We start from the raw sequence: 14119 nt of genomic DNA, 5'->3' as shown, positions 1-14119 counted from the left end.
TCATTACAAGTTTGCCACTATCGGAAAGTATCCTTATGATATGATCATGATTTGGAGCAGGATACAGACCAGTGACTGAATGGAATTTTACTGGTAAAGAGATCCTGTGGAGGAAATGAGTGAACCAAGATTAGAGGATTCAAATTTTAGACTCAAAAGGAAAATTTGATTTAACTATAAAACTTGAATCCCTTAGTGGATGCCTCTAATATTGATTACAAGAAGAATTTCTTTAGATAAGCACCAAAAGAATAGGAATTTGTGATAGCCAGTGCTTAAACCTAGAGATATGGCTAAAATTTTTAGTGGGCTTTTAGGAGAAGAAAAAAGAGTTTAGGGATATGATAAATAGAACATGATGAATTCCCTAAAGTTCAATTTTGTGCAATGGAAAAACTAAGCTTAACTCAAAATATTAATATTTAAGCGCGAGTTAAACATTTAGAATTAATTACCTGGCATATATGATTTGTCCATTTGGAAGTGGAGTTTACTTTAGCTAGCTATAGCCAATATATTTTTAAATTTTACCCCATCATTATGATATATATGAATTAAATTCAGATTGGATAAAACACTCAAATTTTCGTATTGGCTTGCTTCCCTATGGTTCTTAGTATAATAATAGTAGTGAGTGCATATACTAAGATTTTACATTTGAAGCCCAAACCACTTCCCAAGCCTATACTCATCACTACCCCCTATAGCTAATCCTAAATGCTAAGAAAGAATTATGTGATCATGTAATTCCTATTTGAGTAAATTCTTCCTTGAATTTCAAGGGGTTTGCTTTCTTAACAACTCATACCATTTTTCTGTCTTTAATTCTTGATGGGTTAGGTGTCGGTGATTTTTTGACTTTCCATACTCGTTTGGGTTTCACACCATTTCTTTTAAAATGGCAATCAAATTTTATGTGCCCATTCTTTTTACACAGGACACTTGTCGTGTGAGTATATCGATTAGAGGAGGTACTAGCATAATGTTTAGATTCTCTTACAAAGTACCCCATGTATAGGTTCTTTCTTTTCCTATTTTTAATTCCATTATAACCTATACCTTCTTTATCTAAGGTCATCTTTTTTGAACCTAACAACTTATCAAAGTTGTCTTTGCCTTTAGTAAAAGTGTAGATGATCTTAGCTTGGTCTTCTAATTTTCTTTCAGATCTTGAATTTTAAAATTCTTTAAATCTTTGCAAATATCCTGTAATTTTACAAATTCATTTGTCAGTGTGTTTGCTTTACACTCAAGTTCTAAAATAAGAAGATCCTTTCTATTATCACTGGAAATTTGGGATCTTAAATCTTTTAGCTCTTTTTTCAGCATTGCATTCTTGTTATCCAATTTTATGATTTTTAACTAATTTTCTTTTACAACAAGAATTTTAGATTCTAGATTTTTCAATAAAGACTCATTCTTGTTTTTCAAGGTAGTATATATTTTGTTAACTTTAACAAGAGACTTATGAGTTCTAATGTATTCAACTTGCAATTCCTCATAAGTAGGTATGTTTTCACTACCAGAACTATCACATGATTCAGTATCAGATGTATCACAATAATAATCGCAAGAATCATTGCATGGATAATTCGATGAAGTAGAAGGAGACGAATTTGCCTCTTTGTCGGTTAAAGCTATAAAGCACTGATTTTCTCCTTCATGATCTTTTGAGTTTGAAGCACACAAAGAGATAGCCTTCTTGCTTAGTTACTCCATACCTCTTTTCGAGTCCCTCCCATATTTCTTTAGCGTTTTGACATGCCCTTACTTCATGAAAGATATTAGTATCTAAGGCATAAAATAGAATATTCATGACATTAAAATTTATTTGCAATAAATTCATATCGTCCTCTTCATCTCAATTTTAGATTTGGGAATATCAACATTATTGACAGTTTTCATAGGCACGATATTCCCTTAAGAAATAACTCTCCAAGTCCTCCAATTCAATGATTTGATAAAAACAGACATTCTAAGTTTCCAATCAGCAAAATTTTTTACCAGAAAACATTGGAGGGCTTGCAGATAATTTTCCCTCACATGATGGAGATACACCAACCCAAGCCATTGTGATCTTTTTGCAAAAAAATGATTAAGTCTAAGCAACTAAGCTCTAATACCAATTGTTGGAATTGATGTATTCCCAATAGGGGGGTGAATTAGGTATTTAAAAAATTTCTCTTAGGTCAATTCAGATTCCAAAAACAGCATTGCACAAACCTAGGGTCTTTCTATATAATCAAAATCTCAATCAAATATTCAAACAATTAAACATATACATTCAAGTGTTGAAATTTAAATTTCGAAAATTAAAAGCAGGCACAAGAAATGTTATCTGGATTCGGTCAATACTGCCTACATCCCTGCCTTAGCTCGCAAGCTCGAGGATTACCACTATTGCTCACTTAATAGGTGGAGGACACCGTTTACAATACCAGGTCAAATTACCAAGGCTGACCTCAATCTTTACAACTTCTCCTTTAAGGGGCAGAGAATACCCACCTTAGGCCACGCCGGAATTACATCTGGTCAATAAAAATTATGCGTACAATGAAAGGTACTTCTAACAGAAGCAGATTTGCACAATATTATGATCCAAATATGCACTCACAGATAATAAGAATATATGCCCAAATGAGATAATTTTTAACAAGATTTCAACTCTCCAAAGATGTATATATAAACGTGTGTATTCGTGAGAGTGACTACCTTTGATTTAGAAAGATTATAATCAGTATATAATATCAAGGGAACTTTGAATCTCAACAATAATATTTTTCAAATATTAAGCACAATCAAGATTTAGGGATCAAGCTTGCTCAAAAATAGTTTATCAAATAGTGTAAGCAAGTTTTCGAATCTAGCAATGAAGATGCCAAGACTCAGAAGCTAACAAGAGTTCTTCTCAAATAATATTTTATCAATCAAATATATTGAGAAAAACCCTAACTTTACTCTCCAAGAAAAATATCAAACAATGCAAGACAATGAGAGTAAAAAGCTTTAAGAGCAATATATGTAAGTTCACACAAGTGAGAATCAAACTCACTTTAACTTGCAATTGGTTTTCAAGAAAGGAGCACAAGAAAAATATAACTCTTGGTTTTGAAAAAGATTTAGCAAGAATAAAATGAGAGAGTATTAAAAATTTGGCTTGGAAATATGAAGTATAAGCAATATGGGCTCAAGAAAAATTAGAGAGAATTTTTTATAATTATATTGCTAATCCATTCCTAATCTCTCCAAATAAATGGGTATATGTAGAATTCCCTTAATTTTAGACTATTAGGGACACGGAGGGAATATCTGAAAAGTTTAATGAAAGTTAATTAAAAATAACCCTATTTTAACGTGATAAAAAATAAAGCAAGCAGAGAGTTTCGGTCACTCGATTCTTAGGGCTAGTCGCCCAAACAGACACATAGAGAAAAATTATTTTTTCAAGTTCAGGTGTCTGAGGAAAAGTTTAGGTGGCTGGGCTAAGGCGATTTTCCAAAAGATCAAGGTTCGGTCAACCGGTGCACAGTTTGATCTGCCGAACTCCATAATTCAATCTACTGAGCCTATTTTCAACTAAATGTTCGGTCGGTCGAGGATGGTAAAAAATTGTCAGCTTTTATGTTCGGTCGACCGTGAACACTACGTTCAATTTGGACCGGTCGCCCAAGCCAAGTCAACACATTGACTCTTTACCTATTCGGTTGATCGAGCCGTTTTTAACGCGCAAAGTTTGGTCAGCTAAAGCCCTTTCAAACTTCGAGTTAAGTTCTGTTTTTGCTTAAAATTTACCTCTATTTGCATAGATATGACTTGTGAGTTGAAAGGGAATCTTCATGTGGTGTTTAGGGACCTAAGGTCGTTCTATGGTCTAGGTTTTTTAATTCAGTCTAAAAACCTGGTGTCAGTCGACCGAAGTCATTGAGCTTATATTAGCCCATCACAAATCCAATCCATTAATTATTACAAAGCCAAATAAACTAAATGCAATTACAATTTGAATGATTTGTCTTCATTCCTTTTGCACTTCGTATAACCATGTCATGCGCCAGGTGATGTTGAATTTCAACTCCTCGTGAATTTTATGTAATCCTTACCATCCGTGCATGCAACGTGATAATCCTGCTCTCATACTCAATGTACAGGTAAGATACTTTGTATTTGTCATAATCGAAATGAGATAGGACTCAAAAAGTCAACACGATGTATGCCTCATAAATATTTTGAGGGAATAATTAACACCATCTACTTGAACATTTTATAAGGTAGTCAATGAGCATTTGGATGAAGGCTCGAGGTAGGTTTTTTGCAGAATACATGATAGAGGTACAAGATTTCATAGAGTCCACGCGTCCTCATGCAGACAAGGCCAGTATAATATTAATTATACCCTTCAACCCTTAAATCGTGACTAATACGCTAACCTTGTAAAACCCTAGAATTTGTGCCGATTTCCCTTTTTTTTCCTCAATTTCCCACCCCCCCTCATTTCCCTCCTCCCTTCCGTCCTCCTCCCTCCTTTCTTTGCCTCTGCGCATAGGTGGGTTGCTCATGAAGATGATTACATTTCAAAAGGGTCAATAGGAGACTATCTTTGTAGTAGTGGACAGATAAAAACAATTGCTGATATTATCCGAGAAGAAAAACCGGATATGTATCCGATGATATTGTGGCTAACCTCGCCAATGTGCTTGACACCACAAATGAGAATATGAATGAGTTTAAGATAAAATAGAACGAGCAACCCATGTCCTTTTAAGTAGAATGCTTGAAGAGAAAGACCGTCACTTGTAGTCTTATATTTGTGACGGTATTTAAAACCGTCACTAATAATGCATTTGTTGACGAGGAAAAAAGTTCAATAGGTTATCAAGTACATAGGACTCATCTCTGTGTAGTCGCATCGAGAAGCAATTATCCTCTAGTTGTCGACTCAAGATCCCCCATAGAGGTGCATTATTAGTGATGGTTTAGAAAACTGTCACTAATAGTGTAAGTATTAGTGACGATTTTTAAAATCGTCACTAATAATATACGTTAACGAAAGAACAATCTATGTTTGATTGGTTGAGTTGAGACAATGAGCTATGGTCATTCGTTAGGTGCTTGTGTGCTTATGAGCCAATTGGAATAGGTTGTGTAGCGAAGTATCTGCCACATCGGGTGGCTAATTCATAATGGATCGATAACTTTCAGGCAAGGTTGAATTCTTGCCTCTGTCGCGAAGATCATTCAAAGCAGGGGTTTCCATTAGGTACTACAACTGGTGGAAGAATCATATGTTGACTCGAGCAAATTGTAATGAAGTATGTGTTTACGAAGATGAGTAATCCTGAGACTTTACCATCTGATCAAACAAGAATGCACAGGGAAAGTTGTGATTCCTATGCATCGAGGAATCCTAGCAATCATATTGAAGGACCTTCCAAGATCAAGGTAGAGATGGTAAGTGAATGGAGCAATGAGGAGAAAGATTTCCCTCTAGATACGGAGGTTCAACCTAGTGATGCAAGTGAAACTAATGTGAAATCAAAAGTTACACCAATGGTTCCACCCAAAAAGGGTGAAAATAGTTGTCATGACCCAATCGCATCAAGAAGTACTCTAAAATCGTCACTAATATAGTGGATTATTTGTTACAGTCTTTCTCTCTAGGCATTCTACTTAAGGACATGCTTCTCTCCTTTGAACCTATCGAAAACTATGACTAAATAAATTGAGATCGAGGAAAAGTAAATAAATTGTTTATTGAGAAATTTGAGAAGGAATTGTGATGATATAAAAGAATAGCTGGAGAGCTTGAGGTTCAAAGGAGATAAGCAAAAAGGTTAAAGGAAAGGTGCTTCAGAGGGCAGAAGCAATAGTGGAAGAGTTCAAGAAGACTTGAATAATAAGAGGAATTGTAGAGTGAAGAATTCAAAACAGGTTCAAAGGAGAGAAGCTCGCCCTTAAGTAGAATGCCTAGAGAGAAAGAGTATAACAAATAATCCACTATATTAGTGACGATTTTAGAGTACTCCTTCATGCGATTGCGTCATGACAACTGCTTTCACCCTTTTCAAGTGGAACCATTGGTACCACTTTTGATTTGACATTAGTTTCACTTGCATCACTGGGTTGAACCTTCGTATCCAGAGAAAAATCTTCCCCCTCATTGCTCCATTCACTTACCATCTCTACCTTGATCTTGAAAGGTCCTTCACTACGATTACTAGGATTCCTCGATGTAGAGGAATCACAACCTTCCCTGTGCATTCTTGCTTGATTAGATGGTAAAGTCTTAGGATTACTCATCTTCATAAATACATACTTCATTACAATTTGCTCGAGTTAACATATGACTCTTCTACTAGTTGTAGTACGTAATGGAAACCCCTACTTTGAATGATCTTGACGAGACAAGCAAGAATTCAACCTTGCCCGGAAGTTATCTATCCATTTTGAATTGCATAGCCACCTGATGTGGTAGATACTTCGCTACACAACCTATTCCAACTAGCACACAAGCACCTAACGAACGACCGTAGCTCATTGTCTCAACTCAACCAATCAAACACAAATTGTTCTTTCATTAAAGTGCATTATTAGTGATGGTTTTCAAAATTGACACTAATAATGCACCCCTATGGAGGATCTGGAGTTGACTTATAAAGGTCAAGCTCACTATAAAAAATAAGGTTATTAGTGATGGTTTTATGAGGATTAGTGACGATTTTGAATTAGTCGCTACATCTGTCGTTACTAGTACTTATTAGTGATGAATTTTTCAAACCGTCACTAATAATAGAGTATTAGTGACAGTTTTAAACCGTCACTAAAAATCTAAGCCCGTCACTATAAATGCTACACTGGCTCGATCAAAAATCATCACTAAAGTCGTAGTATTAGTGACGATTTTAAATTCGTCACTAATGCTCTATTATTAGTGACGGTTTTCAAACCTTCAAAACCGTCACTAAATCCATAGTATTAGTGACGGTTTGAAAACTTTCACTAAAACTTTTTAAAAAGACAATTATTAGTAACGATTTTGAAACTATCACTAATAATAAGACTTTAGTGATGAATAAAAGCATCACTACCATACTATTAGTGATGGTTTTGAAACTTTCACTAATACTTAAATTGGACAATTAGTAGTGACGGTTTTAAAATTGTCACTAATAATATTAAATTAATTTTTTTTCAAATTAGTAATTCCTGTAAAAATCTATAATTACATTTTCTTATACATAACATTAAACCATAATTGCTAAAAAATTCATAAATTATTCAAAATTCTAATTCAAATTTAAATACAAATACAAATATATTATACAAATTCAAATTCAAATACAAATATATTATACAAATTCAAATTCAAATACAAATATATTATACAAATTCAAATTTAAATACAAATACATTAAACAAATTCAAATTCAAATACAGAAATTTTATCTGTTCAGATAACAAAAAAAGTCAAAAGCTGCATCCATAGTGCATGACATCATGCTGACGTTGTAACAGTTGCAAACCCCACAAATTAAGAAAATTAAAAAAGTTAGTATACATTTTTTGAAAAAGTTTGGCAGCATTTATCCTGTAAATATGATATTTTCCATAGAGATGTGCTCCAAACTAGGTATACATGAATCAAGAAAAACCTCAATAAATATGTAATAGTAATTCAACAATAGCACATTTGATACCTTGAGAGTTGTATCAGCTCCAAACCAGATGTCACCAGTTACCCTCAAACTACCAAGCTCAACTATGCTAGGAACTAACTTGAATCGACTTACAAAGTCACTAACCTGAAAAAAAGATTGAAATAAACATTTATAAGTAGATAAATACTAAAACCAACAAATTTTTACCTTTTCAAATTTAGGTCCCAACTCAATGCAAGGATTCACAGGATTTTTTCTAACTTTATTTCTAACTAAAACTCTCTCATCTATGGTGTTCAGATCTAACTGCAGATACCAATATCGGAGATAAATAAAGCCTCAAATAACATATAAGCATGGGATGATCAAAGGATAGTTAAAGACAAACTTTGGTGTAACCTGAACAAGAAGCAAATCTAAAGTTGACTCAAATGGAAGAAATTGAGATTAAGGAATATTAATACCAACAGCACGATCAAAAAATTGGATCAAGTAATGATGAAAATAATAGATGAACCAAGATAATTTATAGAAAATAAAGACTTGATGTGACTTATCATATATATGATTAATACCCGTACAGATGAACCAGCTGTTGTTTCTTACAAAAGAAATCTACTATAATTTTCCTGGCAACAACAATATCATTGTTAATTCTTGTTCCTCAAACCAGCATGCCTTTAGATGATGTAAGCAAGAGTACCTTTGAAACAAAAAAAATTCTCCATCCATAATGGATCAGTTTCAAAAAGCCTTTTAATGGCCTTCAAGTTCACCCACCTATACCCTGAAATTAAAGTATATTAGCAAGTTCAGCAGAATTTGACAAGAGGTAAATACATCACTTACAAGTGTTTTGTGTCAATAAATTTGAACTTCTCCACTGACTTGAATAATCAATTAAAATGAAAACATAGGAGCATCAAATATCAGTTATACGAACCAAAATACATACTGAATTGCATTTACTAATTATAACCATTTTGTAAGCATCATTTTCAAACCTAGACCTCATCAACCTCATCATGAAGTTGGTCACTAGGTTAGCATTTAACATTTCACCCAGCTAATCAAGCAGCTGGCTGCTTTATAATAGTGCAAATTATTGTAGGCATAAAAATAGCTATCTTATGACACTAAAATCAAGTGAATGTTGGATTCCACAGAGACATCATGCAGAACATATGTAGCACCATGATTAAGGGAAGAAAGGAGTTGTCTAAATGAATATGTTTCAATCTCATTGCATGAAGACATTAGTTCATATATTGTTTTGTATCATGACACAATATTGGTCCCCAAAAACAGGTATAATAAGCCAGCTCATTCCAGCATATAAAAAAAATCTACCCATATGAGCATGTGCATAAGTTTTGGTAGACCTAAGTATTAACGGGTCAAATCAAAGAACCAAATTTAAATATCCAACCAGCCTCTAGTCCAGTCCTAATTGTACTACTTATAGGTACTCACAGCACTGGTTTAGCAATCAGAAAACATCTAAACAAAAGTACATCAATGCCAACTAAACAAAACACCAATAACCGAAGTACATCAAGAAAATCGAGAATTACAGAGAAGTCTCTCTGAAATGTCCCACACTGCCAACTAAAGATCATAAAAATTCAATTATCCTTGACAGCTTGCAGAGAAGAGGTCATCCCATCAAAAGCCCATCTGTTTATTTCTTTCCTAACAACCCAAAAAATAGCAAGGGGAATAAGGGAAAGAGCTCAACATTTGAACAGATGTAATATATTTTTAGTTAACATTTTAATATTCAAAAATAGAGGAGTGCCTTAAAATATATACACCTACTCTCAATGTTGGGCGGTGAGCTTGAGTTGGGTGACTCGGGTGGAGGTCTTGTCGCAGACGATGCCGCAAAATGGGGGAGAGCAAGGGTCTGCGGCCTAATTGGAGAAAACCCAAGAGGCGAGGCAGGAGGAGGGAGGGATTCTTGTGATGGAGGCTTTGATGTATTTGAGGGCTGAGATGTCTGAGCTTGCAGTTCGAGACTCCACTAGGACGACGATGGTGATCACGGCAAGCACTGAGAGGAGGAAGAAGAAGGCCGAGAAGTGGGACATGGTCAAAAGTTTTATCATTTTGCAAATGGAGCGCGCAATATTAAAAGAAAAAAAATGGGAGAAAGAGGTGGGAGACGGCAGGATGGAGAAGGAAATTTTGGGATTTCAAATTTTGAGGAGGGATGAGCAGAGATGCGGGTTAATTAGGAAGGGATTTTAGAATTTAAGCATCAGTGATGGTTTCAAAACCGTCACTAATACCCTATTATTAGTGACGGATCTCCCAATCTATCACTAATACCCTTAACTAATTTTTTTTTATATTTTTTAAATAAAAATAGTAGTGACAGTTTCAAAACAGTCACTAATACCCTTAACTAATTTTTTTTATATATTTTTTAAATAAAAACACTAGTAGTGATGGTTTCAAAACCGTCACTAATACCCTATTATTAGTGACGGTTCTCCCAATCCGTCACTAATACCCTTAACTAATTTTTTTTAAATATTTTTTAAATAAAAACACTAGTAGTGACGGTTTCAAAATCGTCACTAATACCCTATTATTAGTGACGGTTTTCCCAATCCATTACTAATACCCTTAACTATTTTTTTATATTTTTTAAATAAAAACACTAGTAGTGACGGTTTTCCCAATTTGTCGCTAATATCTTTAACTAATTTTTTTTATATATTTTTTAAATAAAAACAACAGTAGTGACGGTTTCAAAACCGTCACTAATACCCTATTATTAGTGACGGTTCTCCCAATCCGTTACTAATACCCTTAATTAATTTTTTTTTTGTTATACTTTTTAAATAAAAACACTAGTAGTGACGGTTTCAAAGCCGTCACTAATACCCTATTATTAGTGACGGTTCTCCCAATCCCTCACTAATACCCTTAACTATTTTTTTTATATCTTTTAAATAAAAACACTAATAGTAATGGTTTCAAACCGTCACTAATACCCTATTATTAGTGACGGTTCTCCCAATCCATCACTAATACCCTTAACTATTTTTTATATATATATTTTAAATAAAAACACTAGTAGTGATGGTTTCAAAACCGTCACTAATACCTTATTATTAGTGACGGTTCTCCAAATTTGTCACTAATACCCTTAACTAATTTTTTTTATATATATTTTAAATAAAAACACTAATGGTGACAGTTTCAAAACCGTCACTAATACCCTTAACTAATTTTTATTTATTTATTCATAAATATTAGTAGTGAAGGTTAGTTAATCGTCACTAATAAGTGACTTAGTGACGAATTTAATCCGTCACTAATACCCTAGAATCATCACTAATATTTTCTCGAAAAAATTTTCACGCGAAAATTGTTTACCATACTGTGTTTAGTGACGAAAGTATTAGTGACGATTTAAAAACCGTCACTAATAGTGTCATATTAGTGATGACAGCTAAAACTGTCACTAATGCTTACACTGTTAGTGACAGTTCTTAAAAACCGTCACTAATACCAACTTTTAGTGACGAAATTGAATTCGTCACTAAAATCCAGCTTTTTTGTAGTGGCTATAAGATGATTTCTTCTTGGTGCAACTATGCAGAGATGAGTCCTCTGTACTTGGTAATCTATTGAACATTTTTCTCCGTTAATAAATGCAATATTATTAACGGTTGTAAATATTGTCACTAACATAAGACTACTAGTGACGGTCTTTCTCTTCAAGCATTCTACTTAAAAGGATATGAGTTGCTCATTTTATTTTATCTTCAACTCATTCAGATTCTCATTTTTGGTGTCAAGCACACTGGCAAGGTTAGCCACAATATCACCAAATACATATCCGGTTTTGCTTCTTGGATAATATCAACAATTATTTTTATTTGTCCACTACTACAAAATAGTCTTCTATTGACCCTTTTGAAATGTAATCATCTTCATGAGCAACCCACCTATGCGTGCTAGAAAAGAAATGAGGGAGGAGGACATAAGGGAGGAGGGAAAGGAGGGGAGATGAGGGAAAGGAGGGGGGGAGGCAAGAGATTAGGAAAAAAATGGGAAATCAGTGCGGATTCAAGGGTTTTACTAAGTTAGAGTGTTAGTCAAACTTTAAGGGTTGAAGGGTATAAGTAATATTCTACTGGTTTTGTCTACACAAGGTCGCACGGACTCATATGAAATCATGTACCTCTTTCACATATTATGCAAAAAACCTACCTCAAGTCTTCATCCAATTCTTATTCATGTTCATTAATTATCCTATAACATGTTCAAGTAGATGGTGTTGATTATTCTATCATAATGTTTATGAGGTATGCATCGTGAATCCTAAAATCAACCACCTTCAGTCTAAAGGGTACTAATCCTATCTCATTCAGGAATGTTGCATTTACATTGTAGTTAATCGCTTAAATTCCTTTATCATAGTCATTCTAAATTTCGGTAGCATCTCCCCATGACTCTCCAAGTACACGAGAAGAGGGAAGTGAACATGTTGTTAGTTTTCCATATCTAACAAATTGTCATGACACCAATTAGGGCATACGAGATCCAAACTGAATTGGGTAAGTCCCGACATGACATTGAACTGGACTATTATTTGCCAATGGAGTTGGATGCATAAGGAGCCCGTGTTAAGTGGGATTTCCTTATGAAACTTAATTAACTTTACTAAAAAAGGAGGGAATTATTTCACTTTAATATTGTTAGGAACAATTTTTCTCCTAGATAACAAAGAAATTTAATACTACAAAGTTATTGATCTTCAATGCACAAGAAGTTTATACCTTGAAGTTTGACCTTTCATGTTATTTAATTAGTTCATGTACTATTCACTAAAAGCTTCCAGACATTGATAAAATTTCTTATTATTAGTTTATATTTAACTAATTATTGGTGAACTTTGTGTTTTAAATCCTTTTTAGGATTTCCTTGTTTTATAACATTTTTATTTGTGAATTCATTTATATTTTTCACATCATGTAATGTTTTGTAATGTTCTTCGTCATGTTGTACAAGTGGATGAAAGATGATCAATTCAAGTAAGGAATTATTAATGAGCCTCTGGCTTTGCCATCACTTCACATCAAACTCCCTGATGGAATTAGTACTAGTTGACAGCCCCCTTTGAGATTCAAGTTGATGGCAGCTCTTACAATCTGTTTGATTTACAAAATAGAATGATTGGGTAGGAAAGAAATGAAATTAAAATTTGAACAGAGATTATAATGAAATTAAGTGACAAATTAAATTCTATTTCTATAGATTTTATTCCATTCTCATAAAAACATGCAGTTACAGAACTCAGGTCTAGTCGGAATAGGGAGAGTCATTTGGCATGATCATAGTAGCTAGACATTGAGGTTTTTGGATTTTCAAGGATTATTTAAACACATGATGGTAGAAAAAGGGGGTTGAAAACAAAAATATTACAAGAAAGGGGACTATTTGCATCTTAAACATTCAAATAAGAGTGGAGCCCACACAAGTCGCCAGAAAATTATGATTGGGGTTTAGCCTGCATATTCAAAATGCAAACTAACTCAGACACGATCCATACACACTCAGAACCACACACACACACTCACACACACTCACACACCCACGCAGACACACACGCACATATGCACGCTCACACGATCGACCCACAGTTTGCAAAAGAAGAGGAAGAACCTGGCCAAGCTTTAGAGTTTGTGAAACAAAAAGTAGCTCAGGGAAGCAGTGGCAGTCGGATGAGAATAAGCTCAGGCAAGTGGCACAGAAGAAGGAGCTCTCGGTAGCAATGGAGGGAGGGAAAGCAGGGAGAGAAATGAGGGAGGGAAAGAAAGGAGGGAAAGTAGGGAGGGAAAGAAAGGAGAACGAGGGATTTAGGGAAAATTGGGAATTAGGGCTTTATTAAGTTCGATTATTAATAACGGTTTTAAATTGTCACTAAAACTCCTAAAACAGTCACTAATAGTCTCATATTAGTCATGGTTCTCTTAACCCATCACTAATAACAAACTATTAGTGACAGTTTAGGCAAACCGTCACTAATAGTCTGCCATTTAAAATCAAACTTAAAAATGTTGTACCAATTAGGGGTGAGCATAATTCGGGGAAACCTAAATTCACCAAATTAAGCAACCAATTTTGGTCGGTTCAGTTTGGTCAAGAAACAGGGTTGGTTCCATTCGGTTACGATTTTACTAATTTTTGGTTAATCGTTTATCGGTTCGATTAATAGAAATTTTAATATATTCAATTAACCGAATTAACTGAATTAATAATTGATTAATTTAAATACAAATTAAAGTTACTCTGGAGTGTTTTGAGATCAAGAGTGAATTCAAGAAATGCAGTTGCATATATATATATATGACAGAAAAACAAAACTGACAATAATGAATAGCTTCCAAAGATCTCTTGATCAAACTCTATTGCATTTCAAAAACCAAGTTCCACATAAGGTGGCTTGA

This window comes from Malania oleifera, chromosome 13 (assembly GCF_029873635.1).
Source record: "Malania oleifera isolate guangnan ecotype guangnan chromosome 13, ASM2987363v1, whole genome shotgun sequence".
NCBI classification, from domain to species: Eukaryota; Viridiplantae; Streptophyta; class Magnoliopsida; order Santalales; family Ximeniaceae; genus Malania; species Malania oleifera.
The sequence above is the reverse complement of the archived record's forward strand: the minus strand, read 5'-3'. Positions refer to the sequence as shown.